Genomic DNA, 16,201 nt, shown 5'->3' with positions numbered 1-16,201 from the left:
TCTGTGCTGTTTTCTAAATAAAATATTGCGTGCCATTCAACAGTATAATCATACTCTAAACATAAACGCAGAAGCCATAGTTGTTATGGGCACATCCACATGTTATTTTAGATATAGCTAAAAGCATACAGATATATAAAGAATATATTTCTCAGTCTTAGACTAAGCAAGATATGTATCTATCAAGATTCTATTTTACTCTTTTAATAAAATCACCTATCTTAAAGAAATTCCAATTTTAAAGGCTATGCTTTTAAAGACTATTCCCAAACCAGCTGAACTCAGAAAGGTCATTAACTTACTACTAGAGTAAGTAACAGGGAAAAAGTACGATGGAAGACAGAATTAAAAAACCAACGCACCAGCCAGGCACATACCTGCAATATCAGCTACTCAGGAGTCAAGCAGGAGGACTGCCTGGGCAGCTTAATGAGACGCTGTCTCGAAATAAAAAATAAAAAGGGTTGGACTGTTCTTTAGTGGTAGTGTCCTGGGTTCAATTCCCAACGCTGCCCCCGGACCAAAATGCTCTCCTAAAGTTACTCTAACCTAAGAATAAGCAAATAGCTCCCATCCTGGTTTCTAATGACATGTGTGTGTCTTCAGTTTCTTAGTAGTAACTGCCAGCAACCTTTTTATTATACAAAAAAGGAAAGAACAAGCACCCATGAGAATCAGAGCCATTCCTTGCTGGCTGTCCTGAGAAGTGGACAGTAGAAAAGGGGAAGGGAACTGGGCGGGGAGGGAGGCCCTAGATCCGTGCTGGCGAACCTCTGGCACGCGTGCTGCAGCAGACTGTCACTGAAAGCTCTCAAAGTCTAGACCTCACTGGTCTAGACTACAGTCAGTCTCCAACCACCACCAGACTGAAGTATCTGGAAAACTGATTATGAACCATCCAGTTGGGCTGGGCGTTCCTGGAAGCCATTTGTTTGCTGAATCCATTCCACGAATGGGAGCCTTCCCAGAACATATTTAGAGTTCTTTCCCTAAATTTCTGTTCCCGTGATTAATTGCCAGTAAGTCAACCACCATAAAACGTGTGGCACTCCCTGCTGCAAATCTGTACAGCCCCAAGCCTTTTGGAATTAGGCTTCTGACTCATTTTGTACTTAACTTTGTTCAAAAGAAAGTTCTCCACTTTTCCTACGTTTTCCAGCAGGCCCCAGCACCGAGACCTGCTCAGAGCAATGATGGTCAGTGCGTTCTAGCAGCTTTCTCGTGCATCCTGCTTGTGGTCGCCTCAGTGCAGTTATCATTCGGCAGCTGCTTGGTAATCCCCTGTCATCCCCACCCTACAAAAGTCCGTATCAGCAGAGCTGGGTCGCAACAGGTCAGCAGAATGCAGCCGACCCACGCCACTTCTCAGGCTGAGGAGCTCAAGCAAAGATGCGCAAACTACTAAAGGGTACAATTCTAAAGCAAAAAAGACTGAGAAGGCCTGGGAGTTCTCCCCTCCACAACTCGGGGAAGACGCAAGAGGGAAGGGTCAGGAGGAGCCCGCAAGGATCAAAACAGAGACCACAATGCGCACGCGATTCTGAAAGGCAAAGTCCACACCAGACAACCAGGAGTCTCAGATTCAATGGAAGGAGTGGTCTTTCCTTGTAAGTTTTTTTTTCTTGTTTGTTTTAGTATAAATGTTCATAAAGTCTACTTTCTAGGTTTTTGAGAGGTTAATTAACAAATAAGCTCTTAGTTTCACCAGAAAAGAATCACTAATTAAAATAAAATGACAGTATGCATTCTAATTTTAGTACCTCTTTACACCTCTGGTAGGTGACATGGGATGGACTCTGCCGTACATCTCAGGAGCCGGGCAGACCCAAGTGTTCATTAAGAATGAGAGGAAACATGAAGTTTATTCCTGAAATAGCTCTCTGGCCACCTCACATACTGTGGCTGAATTTGGCCACATACAGGTCTACGTTTTGAGCCACCAAAGCCTTCAGAGTATCTGTGTTTAAAAAAAAAAAACAAAAAAAAAAACCCTAAAATGGAATCATGGAGCACACAGGGGAGAGACTGCGGAGGCTCAGGGGACTGACAGTGCAGGGTGCAGTTCGATCAAAGCAATCCTTTCCTTGTAATCTTACATTGGAGCCAGAGAATCCATAATTTTACATGGTCATTATCTAGAATGGGTACGACTACCACAAGGCAGTAGAGATTCTGATACAATTAAAGACAGCACATTTTGTCTAATAAAGCAACTCTGAAAGGAACATCATCAATAGCCGAAGATAAAAAGTAAACCAAGTTCAGCATCACAAGCTTTTCCACATGATTTCAGCCATTACCTAGTCTCAGCCTTGCATGCTTCTGGCTCTTATGGGAACCGGGAATGTGATGCTGTTTCTAATGAGTCAACTAAACTCCTGGGCCGGCTCCTTCTCCACCAAACCCCGTAAGACTTAAATCCTAAACTGATGGGTCTCCAGCACACTCCAACAGCACCACTCACACACCAGCTCTTCCCTTTCGGGAGAAGGGAACACACCACCACAGGCCTACGAATGCTATCACTTAGCTGCCTCTCAGTCAATTTCCTCTCTAGTCCTTCAGAGTTTTTCTGATTACTGAGGTTCAGGCCATGAGCCACACTTCCAAGTTCTAAAACAATGTGGAAAGGACTCTGCTTTATCCACTCTGGCATTTCACCTCCCAGGCTGTATTCTGCTGATAAAGCTGTGTCCTACCAAAAACCACATCATGAACTTAGTTGTCTGGGATGTGCTGGGTTTGACCACGTAAAACAGGGTTCTTTCCTGCAGGACTTGTAAGTAGCACGTATCTTGAAGCGCCTAGCAGTTATCAGGACACTAAGTATCTTCACATTGGTGTGAGATTAAGCAAGTGTTCTGGAGTCTCTCAAATTCCCTGGAACTCTGCCTACAGGTAAGTACACATATACGTTTTTCCTCTTTTCTCTAAACATCTTTTCTTGGTGCCCTATCTTGATTTTCATTTCCTGCTTAAACTCTCCCATTCCATTGGCAACATATGTTTTCTTTCCCTGCTTACAAAATATACCTGAAGAGTCATTCATCCAACAATTCCTAACTTTTCCAAGCAATCCGGACATTTCCCCCTGTTACTCAAAATCAACATTACTACTTTTACTTTGAATATTTTTTAAAAATTTAAGAACTAACAAGGAATCCATGGATGAGCCCATAAACCCTGAAATCATATACAAAATATCGATTACATTTATTAGGGGATAACCAATATAATTTTCTCAAAGGGATCCGTCAGTCTTCAAAACTAGTGACAAATAATAGCAAAAGAGTATTAAAAATGTGTTTCACATTAGGGATAACAGAACAGAGAGGAGAAACAGAATAGGAAGCACTTAACTTACAACAAAGTAATACAGACAGCGAGTATATAAATTTGAGGAACACTCTTCAAAATAAAGGGAGAGAAAAGACGACATGTAAGTTTAAACCAAAAAAGGCAGGAAGACAGAAACAGGGTTTAGTCGCCTGACAGAATGAAACAGGGCTATCACCACTAAAATACGGGTTTTGCTCCAATCTTGACTTATCCCCCCCGCTTGGTCCACCAGTGCAAAAGTGGAGAGCAAAATCATGACTCTCATTGCTGTAAGATCAAAGATGCCACCATGCCACTGTACCACGAGCAGACTGCCCGTACCAAAGTGCACACCACTGCCTGAGACAACAATTCCTTAAGACAAAGAACAGATTTTATCCTAGGAATGGTAGACACACAAAGCCAGAGTCTATACAGTTTCTTTCTTTGGTCCCTCCTCTCATAAAATGCTTTAAGATTTATATTAACATACTGTCTCCCTGCCCCAGAAAACAAACATCTATGAGAGGGTAAACATCAAATAGTAAGTTACAGAAACTACAAAACGTATTTAAATGGTCTCAATGAAATGGAGAAGGGGTCCTCAGTACCTGTTGGACTTTTTTTTTTTTTAAGACAAAAACTGAAGCCCGTAAGTTCCATGAAACAATGTGTATGGCTGGGAAACAAATTCAATATAACAAGCACCAAAGTTTTCTGTATCAACAGTTAAACTAAGTTACATTAAGTTGAACAGTAGAAAGATAAGTATTATAATGAAAAGTATTTTTTCACCTTTTCTCTTTAGAAATACTTCCAGTATGCCTGAAAACTCAATTTGCATTCCACATTGCTACTTAAAAACATTATTATCCTCACACCTCTCATAAACTCAACAGAAATAAGCCGAATGCTGTGGCCTCACCTACCTGTGGCTTGATGACAAGCGTTTGCAAAACCCAGCTGCTTGGAGGAGGGAGAGGGAAGGGGAGAAGTCACACCCCGGGGTGTGTGTGTGTGTGTGTGTGTGTGTGTGTACTTCTCCTTGGGTGCAACATTAAAATATCGGAAGGGTAAACCAATAGTGTTGTTTGAAGAATCCACATGAAAATACCTTGCGTTATAAGCTTCTGTGCCAAAACCACACCGTTTTCCTGACACATACAGTCAAACAGCACACATGTACTGAAAAGGTTTCCCAAGGACATAAAGAGAGCTGCCCTTCAAAACTTAGCTCAGAGCAGTCTCCCTCCTTATCTCAGCTCAGGGGCTGGCACGAGTCATGTGTGGAAAGAGCAGGAGCCCTGCCAGATTCAACAAGGCCTGATTTGGGCACAAGAGGGCATGCCGTGGTGGTGGCCCCACCTTCACCATCAGTGACTGAGACACATCCCAGCCACAGGCTCCGGAGGCACAGAAGACCTAGGCCACCACCCGCAAGGCACGGCACCCAACTTTGTCTTCGCTTCTTTGTAAACATATAATTTAAACTGAAAATCTCAAGCTGTCCTTTGATTCCTACATTTTTTTTTTCAACAGGCTTTGCGGGCCTGGATGTTACAGGCGGGAGCATAAAAGTGAAAAACTTTCTGCCGTCTCCCTTCTCACTACTGCAATAGTTTTAGGATGTCAAAATCAACACAAACACAAGACAAAAGACAAACATACAACACAGGACAACGTATTCACTTTTCTATCCCACACCAATTGTTTAACTTTCCTTGAGCCCAGTTAACCTGATACAAGCCCTCTGCACCCTTTCAACTCATCTATTTACAAGACGGTAAGATCTAAAATATCTACACACCCTATTTCATAATCAACATCTTTTGATAAACTGGGAAATAAAAGAACATTTTGTTACGATAACGCGTAATGCTCCCTTCTAAGAAAAAACACTTGTACCCGATCCAGCCAATGTGGTTCATTAACAACAAGTTCATTGTTTCTTACAGGCTAACACTGACTGCCCACTGAGGACCTGACAATGTTCGCAACACCTAGATGTTCCCCCTGCCCACTAAGTCATTCCTACGCACACTTCCATTTCTTTGTGGGCACCCTAGAAAAAGGCTTACTAAATTCTAATGGTACTGAGACTGAAAGACCAGAGAGTAATGAACCCACAAAGCATCCTTCTTCTAGCTCTCAATGACTACCCACACCAACATACTCAGCACCCCCTCAAGCAATGGTTTGTCAGAGATGAAACCACAACAAATGTGCAACAGAGGCCCCAGCTGTGGCACACAAGCGTCAGAAGCAAAATGCAGGTCATTCCCTGTAGTACACACACCGGCTTAGGCAGGTGGGACAGTCCTGACCCGATTTCCTGAGACACACACCTTTGCACAAGCATCCAAGCTGCCAGCACAATTCCATTCCAGAAAACCACTACGGAGTACAGGAGCCCCTTCCTTCAAGGGTAAGTGGAGGCAAATGCAAGACACACTCTTGCTTACTATTAAAAAAGATCGAAGTTTTTAAAAGGGAAGTTTTCACTGCCAACTCATGGAAAGAGAGGAACAGGCGAGTGATGGCCCTGAATGAGAAAGCTGAGGCAGGCGCGGTGACGGCACAGAGCCTTGCTGACGGTGCTCTGAGAACTGGCCTACAGGGACTGTTCGCTCACAAAGTCACACAAAGAACCTTCACTTCTAAACCTTGTTTTCCTGTTTAAGTCAACTTTATGAAGTATAATTTACATAACAAAACACGCACCAATTTTAAACAGAGCTAAGGAGAACTGTGCCACATGTACATACACCTCTGTAACGACAACCAAAATGAACACCTAGAACACTTGTGTTTCTTCGCCAGCGTCCCCTGAGGCCTTTTTACAGTCCACTCCTTTGTGCCGCCACCCCGGCACTCACTGGTCAGCTCTCGGTCATCACAGGTTAGTTTTTGCCTTTTCTAGAATTTCACAGCAAGACAGGCAAATGGTATGTGCTCTTCTGTGGTAGGTTTTCTCTCTCAGAATACTTCTGAGAGTCATCCATGTTACACACCCACGATTTGTTCATTTCTGTTGCTTAGTATCCCCTCTGCATCGGTATAACACAGTTTTCCAGACTTTTTTTTAATAAAAAGAAAGCAGTGCTTAACTTTAAAAGACGTACATGACTTTCTAAGGACTATTTCTTCCTTTCAAGGTAACAGGACCTAGAAAGGAACTCTGTATAAAGTGCTGATCCCAAAACTTAGGCTTCAGGAACACAGTCTTGTTTTGTTTCGCCTCTACACAGCACCCTGTTCAATCGGATGGAAAGAAAGGGTACTCGGAAGCTCTGCTGACTGCCAGTTCAAACAGTTATTGGTAGCTGCTGAAGAACTAGGAGGAAACTGCATCCAAGCAAATTTTCACATGCGTTTCCCGAATGCCTGACCCGAAAGTGCACTTTAGGATTACAGTTTCATTTGGGTCCTGGTCCTTTTGCTTTTTCCTGACTGCAGGATTTTAGATTTTAGCGTAACTCCTAAGTTACTCTACCACCAGAAGGATGCGACGGGATCTCCCCTGTGACATCCTGTTTAGAGAATAAAATATATAAACCACGTACATCTTGCTTGACCTAACCTGCCATATCATTTAAGATGACGAGAGTCTTCAAAGGAGCGTCTGTTTCTCACGCCACTTAGTTTCAGGACGGCTGCCTCTCTGCAACAAGCACGGCTGACCTCAATGGAAATGGACCATCCTTACCCAATGTGGGGTACAGAAAACAGATGCTGTAAGCATGAGTCCCAGTTACACTTTGGTTGTCAAACAAGGCAATCTAATACCCCAGACGCAAAACGGAAGTCTTCTATCCCTAAGCTGGTACCCTCAGCCCTGCTCCTGACAGGTCTTTGCAACAATCACAAAGGCAGACTGCAACATTTTCTGAGAGAAAAGGCATCGAGTGAGCAGACTATTTTCTGATCACTCTGCTTAACAAACTAGCGGGCACTCCATGTCCTGCCTCAGTCTCCTCTTCTGTCAAATGAGGAGGCTGAACTGGAATGGGCTTTAACATTCCCTCTGCAGTCTGAAGCTTGTAACATGAAGCTCACAAATGAGTCACAATTCCAAAATTAAAATGAAAAGAGCTGTCTTTTTAAAAAACCATAATAGAAAGCCAGGCATGGTAGTGCACACCTTTAATCCCAGGGCTCAGGAGGCTGAAGCAGGAGGATCGTTGTGAATTTGAGACCAGCATGGGCTACAAGAGAGCTCAAGGCCAACCTGAACCGTACAGTGAGACCCTGTCTCAAGCAGAAAGAGGAGGAGGAGGAGGAGGAGGAGGAGGAGGAAGAGGGAGGGAGGGAAGGAAAGAAAAAGAAAAAAACCTGTGAGCAAAGTATCTAGAATTCTGACAGAAGTCATCAATCAGTCTTAAGCCTCAAATCCTAATTCTCGGGTACTGTAGTCTCTAAACAAGTACTTTTCTTTTTTTGTCTATTCATTATCTATTTTCTGTCCTCAAATGTGAATATTACCCTTCAAATAAACATATGAAATCCTGTTCATGAGTTCTAGTCTTCACATTGAACTTGGTACATCTATGTGCCTGTTTTTGTCTGAATACTGTTATTCATCATGATGCACAGAACATAACATCCTTTGATTAAATCTCTCACTGTCAACAGTGTAACAGGCAGACAAAAAAATTCCTGGGGGGGGGGAGACCACCTGCTTTTGCAACAGTTCATCCTGGCGACATGAAAGTGCTAGGAATCACTCTTAAGTATTTGATTAATACTCATTACTGAAAGTTTTTTTTTTCCATACATGGAAAAGGAAGATTATCTTAGAGTTAGGATAAGGCATCACTGCATAAAAAAGCCCTTTAAATTTTTCCAAGGCATCTGAGGAAGACACTGCTTGTCTGTCCCAGCTATTAGTCACAGGAACTAGTACTGAGCAGCCAGCCACCCTTCGGTGACTGCTCCTCCTTCTCAAGTTAAAGGCAGCTGAAGCCCAGGCTCCGCCCCTGGGCTGGACCGCAGGGAGAGGGCCTGCAGTCCTGGAATCCTGGAAAAGGGTGCGTGGCTGGGGAACAGTGCCTGCACTCCAAGAGTAAAAGCCTGCCTCAGGGATGTGGTGCTTTCCAAGATGGTCAGGAGCACGCGGGCTGAGAGCACGCTGGCAGGAGTGTTTGTGCAAGCACACAGTCATTCCCAGGACTGAATGTCCCCGCACTTGGAGAGGAAGTAAACAAGGATCCGGGCTGTGCCTGCGCCTGTGCAGCCCAGGGCAGCCAAGGCCTGGCCCGAGCAGACTCCCAGCACCCAGGCAGGGCTTGCTTACGTCACAGAGCTCCAGAATGTGGGCTGCATGTGACCAGGAAAAATTACAAAGGCCAGTTTAAACACAGCCTTTATTTCTATCATTTATTTTTTTTCCCCAAAAAACCATCATTTTCTGAAGTCAGGCCGGACTGTGGACAGCCACTTCTTGTGGGATGGGCCACAGGAACAGTACCCAGACCCCGTCAGGCCATCCACTCTCCTCAGAATGGGCAGGGTCAGCTACTCCTGCCCACCGGACCAAAGCAAAAGTGAATGTGGTCATTCTGTTTCACAAAATACCGTTAGGAACATCCATTTGCAAATGTCCAACTGCAAACTCTGCCACTCTATGTTTACCTAATAAATGCTGGAACTAAGATCTTGTTATTAGTTTCCATTAAAAGTTTTAAGTTTTGTATTCTTATTTCTTCAAGCTTTTCCATGTTCCCACTGGAACAGACAATGTGCTGCTTTCTCTCTCTCCCTCCTTCTCTCTTTTCTTTCTTGCCTATTTACAGAAAATCATCTCAGCACAGCATGGTCTGTCTCTATTCACACACATCTCATTTTGTGTAATACGAAACATGTAACTTTGACTATAACTGGATTTTTGAAACAATAAAAAAGTTCATTAAAAATTCAAAAAGGAACCGGGGCGTCCCAGCACTCGGGAGGCTGTGGTGGGAGGATCGTTGTGAGTTCGACACCAGCATGCGCTACAAAGTGAGCTCAAGGCCAGCCTGAACTGCATAGTGAGACCCGGTCTCAAAAAAGACAAAAAAAAAAAATCAAAAAGGTACCAGCTCATTAAAGAAATTAATTTTATGCCTTGAATTTACATTCTTTATAAATCTTAATTTTTTCATATAATCTAACTTTAAAAATATATGACTATATTCAGACAATGATCCATGCAAATAAATTTGCAAATGGGCAAAAAGATTAGGCCTAAGCGCAGAGAAAAATACAAAATGACTTTTAATAGTTCGAAACAGTTTGCTTAACAAACAACCCATGTATTCTCTACCTTTGTTGAATTTATGGATTTTAAAACAATAAAACACATTTTTAAATGCGGTTACAAACAACGCAGACTGTCACAGCACCTAAAGCTTTTAATTCTGTTAAGGTAACTTTAAAGTTAGCTTCATTTTTAGAAAATCCTGTATTTATGAAGCAGGTCCCTCTGCCTTACTGCCAAAAGCAGGCATCTGAAAGAAAGTCACATGAACGAAAAGCAAGAGGAAGAGGGCCTGGGGCCTGCTCCTGTGTGTCGCCCACTTAACTGTCACTAATTTGGAAACACTGGTCTGAGTCACCTCAAAGCACAGGAATCCTTAAGTTTTCTATAAAAATATTTACCAGTGCCCCTGACTGACTTAACACAACACCGGGGGGCAAAAGGAAAGTTTCAGGTTCCCGAGCCAGATGCACCATCGGGCAAGTGGGCTGAGTACAGATAACCTCAGAGAGAAATTCAACATTTCATCTCGGGTTTCTGATGACAATGCAGAAGCAGGAGCGTACATTGTACTTTACACAATGCCTCCTCTGTTTGCAGGAACACGGACTGGTCTGAAACGGGAGCGAAAAAACAAGGCCAGTTCTGAGCTACGGCTCTCACTTCAAAAGCAAACGCATACTCTCCCTCCTCCATGTGGGCATGCACTCATAGGCACGTTTTTGTAAGAATCTGCATAGTCTATGTGACACAAATAGGCACACATGATCCGTAGCTTCGTGTAGCTGCCTGACAACACACCCCTGTCAATTCTGTATGCGACGGTCCTAATAGAACCCCTTTAACTTCCTGGAACAATCTGGGACCAGCACTGTCCTAGAGAAAAAGGTCAAGGATCCTCCCTGTTTCTGAGAGGCTCGTGCCAGCCGGATGGCGGGAAAACCAGGAAGTAGAGCGGGCACACTACACTTCCTCTGCTCTCGGAAGCCAGGGGAGCTTGGTCAACAGGCCCAGCACACACCCCCGGCACTGATCAGGGCCCAGGCCCAGGTCTAGGGCTCAGCTGCTTCTGCAATTAACAAGGGATAACGTTCACTTTCAGGTTTATGTGACAGTGGTGCTCCACAGGTCTCATTTATTCCCAGCCCTTCTCCTGACACACACCGTGACAGAACCAGGGTCTTGTCTCACTCCTAGAATCCTGCTAAAGGCTTGAGAAGGCCAATATGCTGGTGATGTGCAGGAACTCTGTACCAGCCCGAATATCACCTCATCGCGCCCCTCTTACTGTGTCCCAGACACTTTTTGGTAAACACAGTTTCTTATGCCAGGGCTTTGGCTTTCTGACCAAACTCTTTTCTCTTTTTTTTTTTTTTTTTTTTTTTTCTTTCCATTTTAGAATTCTGAGACAGGGTCTCGCTATGTACTCCAGGCTGACCTTGAACTCTTGAGGATCTTCCTGCTTCAGTCTCTCAAGTGCTGCAATTATAGGTCTGACTGCCCATGCCCAGCTGCCCAACCACTCCTGAGTCCTCAACTGCACACCTGTCTGAGGTTTTCCAACATGGGCTACCCCTTCCCAAAGAGCCTGATGCACACTGCTTCATATACAAGACTCAGTCCCTTGAGTCAAACTCCTTGAGTGTGACTTATAAGACTATATAGATGGCATACATAACCACTGAGGCAGGATTCTCCAACAAATGGACAGAACCATTATTTTAGAGATACATTTCAAATCTAAGAATGCCACCTATTAGATCAGTGCTGTCTTTATGATCCTTAAGAAAAAATACTTCTTAGTAACAGAAAATGTCACAGTCCTTCTGTCACTTAAAGGCAGTTATAAGTTTAGAAATAAATTTTAAGTCTCTTGCTTCAGCTGCTATAAAAGTGAAGAGCCAAATACATGACCTAATGCAGGATCTGTCAAGACTAGACTATCCTTGACCCTCGAGCGTCAGCACTTAGGGCCGCATACTTTTATAAACTGCCCCTGTGGCTCAAGAGCATAAACAAACAGAATCGGAAACTGAGTCTGTAGGCTAGAGCACTCTTAGCCTTTCCACAGACTGCCTCGCTCAGGAATGTGTCCGCAAGGACACACGGAACAGGGGTGAGATGGAAGCGTGGCTCACCTCATCCTTCTGCCGCAGGCCCCAGAAGATGCCTAAGGGTGGCAGCTGAATTCAGCACACAATTAGGAGCATGCACCCTACCACCCTGTGACCCAGAGCCGACTCTGGAGGACGCTGAGACCAGTGTGCATTCAAAGTGGTTTAGATTTTCATTTGGCTAAAACCCAGGAGGCCGCAGACTAACAAAACAACAATAATGGCATCCTTTCCTAACCAAGGAGCCCCAGACAGCCTCTAGGCTCCTGAGGTAAGAGGCAATGCTGAGGTAAGGGAGGTAAGAGGCAATGCTGAGTTGAGGGGTGCAGTGTGCAGAGGCTCCTGGCTGCCCCTCCTGCAGAGGAGCGGAGGAGGGGAGCAGAGAGCCCGCCTGGGGAAGAAGGCCTCTCCAGACTGGGCTCTAAGCTCACACCGCGCAGCACAGCACGTCGCCAGGTCAAAAAACCTGTAAGTCCCAACCAGCTTTGAGACCTCTGAGGCTTGGATTTAGGTGCTTTCAGCAAAATGTAAATTCTAGGAAGGAAGCTAAGTTCTCCAGAACCTGAGACAATAAAAAGCAAAGATTTTTCAGGGCCTAGAGATTCTGGAGACCACAAATGTTGGTGACAAAACACACAAACAGACAAACACACACAGAACCAAAGCCATAGATTAGAGATTCGACTTATTTCAAATGAGGTCAGCCTTAGGCCTATGCAGGCTTCATGGTTCAATTTTGTCACTGTTGAACAGTTGTCACCCTTAACCTTTTACCCGCCATCAAAGTGCCTGAGGCTGTCCCGGGCTCCTTAGGAAAAGCTATCATTATTATTCTATTAGTCCACAATCTCTTAAATTTTAGCCAAATGAAAATCTAAACCATTCTAAATACACATTGGATTCAGTATCATCCAAAATTGGCTCTGAATTTCAGTAAATACAAGTTTCCAGATGGCAAGGTTGTAGGTGAAATCATCAAAATACTACATAAATGCCACATATTATTACGTACCTTCCTCTCATTAATTTATCCAACACTAAATATTCTTTCACAGATACAAAAACAAATAGCAAAGCAAAAGCGAGAGGGAGGACCCCAGACCCTGCGAGCAGGACCTGGACCACGTCACTTTCCCTTCAGTTGCAAAAGTCCTACATGGAATTGTTTGATCACTGTAATACTTTTATCAACAAAAGGAAACGGGCACCAAACCACACTGTGTTGTCAGAAATTTCATTATCAGAGGTGAAAACAATGAACAGTAGCAGAGACACATGCCAGGATGCACAGTGCATGCAGCAAACCTTTCTTCTTTCTAGTCAAGGTAGATTCGTGCAGTCTCCCAAGAAAGACTCCGGCCTTCCTCGAGCCTCTCCCTCTCCACAGTCAGTCTGCCTTATGAATGAGTCCCATTCCAGAAAAACATCTGTAAGTCGGATTCACTGGTCAGTCTGACAAAGCAAGCCATACACCTCTGACACAAATATACAACATAAAGCATTAAAAGAGCACACACACAACAATGCAGGAAGTCTCCGATGGCACTGCACTACCACTGTACTACTATATAAACTGTCACACTGTACCGTAAGCACCACGGTGACAACGTCCTGCAGACACGTGAGCTACTTCCAGATTTGTCTGCAACTATGAATGTTAATCATGCAAGTGTCATTCACATCCGTGCAAGTTCACAACTCAAGTGTTCGAAAGTCAGGGACTCACTGTACCACAGAATCATCATCAGGAATGCCTCGCCGGGTGTGGTGGTGTACACCTGTAAGCCAGCTACTCAAGAGTCTGGAGGAGGGCGACAGCAAGCTTGAGGTCAACCTAGCCAAGTTAGTGAGATCCTGTCATAAAGTAAAATATTAAATCAAATAAAAATAAAATGGGCCACGGATGTAGCTCAGCAGTAGTGTATTTGTCTAGCATACTCAAGGCCCTGGTTTTAGTCCCCAGCACTGAGGAAAAAAATAAAACAGTGCTCCCTTCATGTTCATCTTTCTATGTTACCACGTTAGCTGAATGAAAGCATATGCATGAATAACTATAGCTGTGCCCCAAGCGGCACACTGCCAGGCCCTGTCCCCAAACTATCAAGTCATGTGAGCACTGGACATGTACACTTTCCCATGGTGCCAGGCCTGGACCTGGCCTGGGCTGCAGAAACCAATGCCAGGGCTACCAGCCTGCTGCTGAGTGACCAGAACACCTAACGAACTGTCCAAAGGATTTACAATCAGATAATGCTGTGTTTTTATTTTACCTGTAATGGACACACAGATTAACTTACATTAAAAATCCCATTTGCCCAAAACTTTCAATGATCAGTGCTCAGACTGATTGGCCTCTTGGTACCGTTAAAAGGGCCTAACAGCAGGAATTCTGGCCTCAGGGCCAACACCAAAGCAATCCCTCCATTCCCAAGACTGCCCAACTTCTCTAGTGCCTGAAGAGGAATTTAGCATTATCAATCAACATTCATAATTACACAAACTGCGTTGGGGGCTGAATTCCCAATACACGACAAGCAAGTGGACCCAACAGTATTCCATGTATGAGTCGCCCAGCGCTTACACTGGTGGAACTGTACATTTCCCCTGCAGCAAGCAGCTGCCAATTAAACCCACAGGTTCAGCCAACTGAGCCCTCTCCTCTGGCACAGAATAACCAATTCTTGGAAACATCACATGCAGCTTAACTCATTCCCACCCGAAACTCACAATTGACACTTAGAAAACCCCAGCGCATTACTGTGAATTCACCCCGGAGGATACCAGGCAGGCAGTCTTCAGGGTCTACAGTGTCAGTGACTTTTTCTACCCCTCCAAATGACTCTGCACCAGGCAGGGTGAAATACGCAGTCTCACTCCTCCTAAGGGATAAGGCATTGGTGTGAAGTGAAAACACACTCAAGCAGGTGCAGGCACAGGGCAGGTCTTGGCGACAGACTGCTGAGTGACTTCCTCAGGAAGTGCCTGTGACGACTACTGGTCAGCTTGTAACCAAGAGCAGCCTCGCTTGGGTTTCAGATGAAGTCCTTTATACTGCTGGACCTTAAGCTCCTCACACAGACATTAAAAGGGCAAATCAGGTGACAGCCAAGGCATTCCTTTCAGAATCTCAGAGGCTCGGCCCCCAACTCTGCAGTAATTTATTCTCGGCTCAGTTTTCCCCTAGAACACGTCTCAGGAATGTCAGAGAAAGGGTCTGGGTCCCCGGAGTGTGGGATGCCAGGCGTCCACTTAACCCTGTCTGAGTACTCCACTGTACTCCTCCTCAGCCAGGCCAGAAATACCGCTCGTCTCCTGTGCAGCTGTACTCATGAAGCAAGAGAGAGCAACATATTAATTCTGGCCTAAAAACTGTCCTCAAGGAGTCAACTGTCATCTCCACAGCAAACATGTAACTCAAAAGGATTTGGACAAGTACAACAGATGCATTATTTGACAAATGGCTCCTTCTAGATATTTTAGGATAGGCCCAACTTACTTGCAGAGGAACACAGATCTTATTTTAAAAAGTTCAAGCACTGGGCTGGTGTGGCGGGGCACCCCTGTAATTCCAGCATCGGGATTGCTGAGAGTTTCAGGCCAGCCTGAACTACAGAGTGCAACCCTGTCTCCAGGAATCAAAACAAAACAAACATAAAAAAAACCCCAACCACTTTTTAAATGGCATTATTCAGTAGCGACTGAGAAAAAGATGTCTGAATCCTTGGCACTGAACGTAAGGATTGCAGGTGAGTCCCAGCTGGAAATTAGGGCAAGGTGGAGAGACAGAAAAGGGCGAGAGGGAGGCGGCTGGAGAAACCCAGGCCTGGGAGCTGCGGCCTCACTTCCCTTCCTCCCTCCCTCACAAGCCCACTGGCTGCTGGGGGACGGGCTCTGCACCCAGTGTCAAAGTGGCTGAAAGGTGGTGCCACGGAATCAGTAAGCAAATGGCCCGTGCCCGGAGGCGAGCCTTTCAGAGCTTCCAGGGACACTGAACCGCCAGCTGCTGCCTGGGTGCCAAGGCTCGGTACCCCCAGCCTGTGCCCACCCAACAAAAAAGGGGTGGGGGCTCTTGTTTTCTTTTTCCTGCAAGAGTTTAAGAGTGTAAGACGAAATATTCTGTCCTCATGTGAGCGTTGAAACTATTTATGTAATATTCCAAAAATAGCTTACATTGTTTTTAGAGCTTTTTCTTGGAGAGTGTGCAGCCTGTATTTTAAAATATTGGGAAAGCTTTATCTCTACCCTTAATCTCAGAAGAAAAGGGAGAGATTTTTCATCTTTCATGCAGATGAGAAACACCAGACAACCAAGTTCTACTTGGCAGCAAGTGCACATTGCTTTTCACAAAAGGCTGATAATGGGGGGAAGACGGACGGCAGCTTCCTGTTCCTCTCCCTCTACTGCGTCACGCATCTAACACTACGGACCTCAGAAGATTCAACTCGCAGATGGAATTCCTGCCTCTCCCCCATCTCCAAAGACGACATGATTCATAAGTCTGAATGCCTTAGAAAACATTGCCAAACGCAGATTA

General features: G+C 44.7%; 1 protein-coding gene and 1 long non-coding RNA gene across 4 annotated transcripts in view; one reads left to right on the top strand and one right to left on the bottom strand.

Moving 5' to 3' along the window:
* Foxo3 (forkhead box O3) overlaps positions 1–16,201 on the bottom strand; it is a 108,482-nt gene that overhangs the window by 74,409 nt on the left and 17,872 nt on the right. The gene's annotated exons all lie outside the window — the stretch shown is intronic.
* On the top strand, positions 1,303–5,834 carry LOC134477068 (uncharacterized). 2 transcript variants are annotated; one of them, XR_010048988.1, is made up of 3 exons: positions 1,303–1,607; positions 1,780–2,898; positions 4,858–5,834. It is a non-coding gene; the product is annotated as an uncharacterized LOC134477068 (long non-coding RNA). The 2 variants fall into 2 exon arrangements; XR_010048989.1 differs by lacking the exon at positions 4,858–5,834 and adding an exon at positions 4,127–4,384.

This window comes from Cavia porcellus, unplaced genomic scaffold, assembly GCF_034190915.1.
Source record: "Cavia porcellus strain 051 isolate PalLab524CR breed Dunkin Hartley unplaced genomic scaffold, mCavPor4.1 scaffold_7, whole genome shotgun sequence".
In the NCBI taxonomy this organism is placed as follows: domain Eukaryota; kingdom Metazoa; phylum Chordata; class Mammalia; order Rodentia; family Caviidae; genus Cavia; species Cavia porcellus.
The sequence above is the reverse complement of the archived record's forward strand: the minus strand, read 5'-3'. Positions and strand labels throughout refer to the sequence as shown.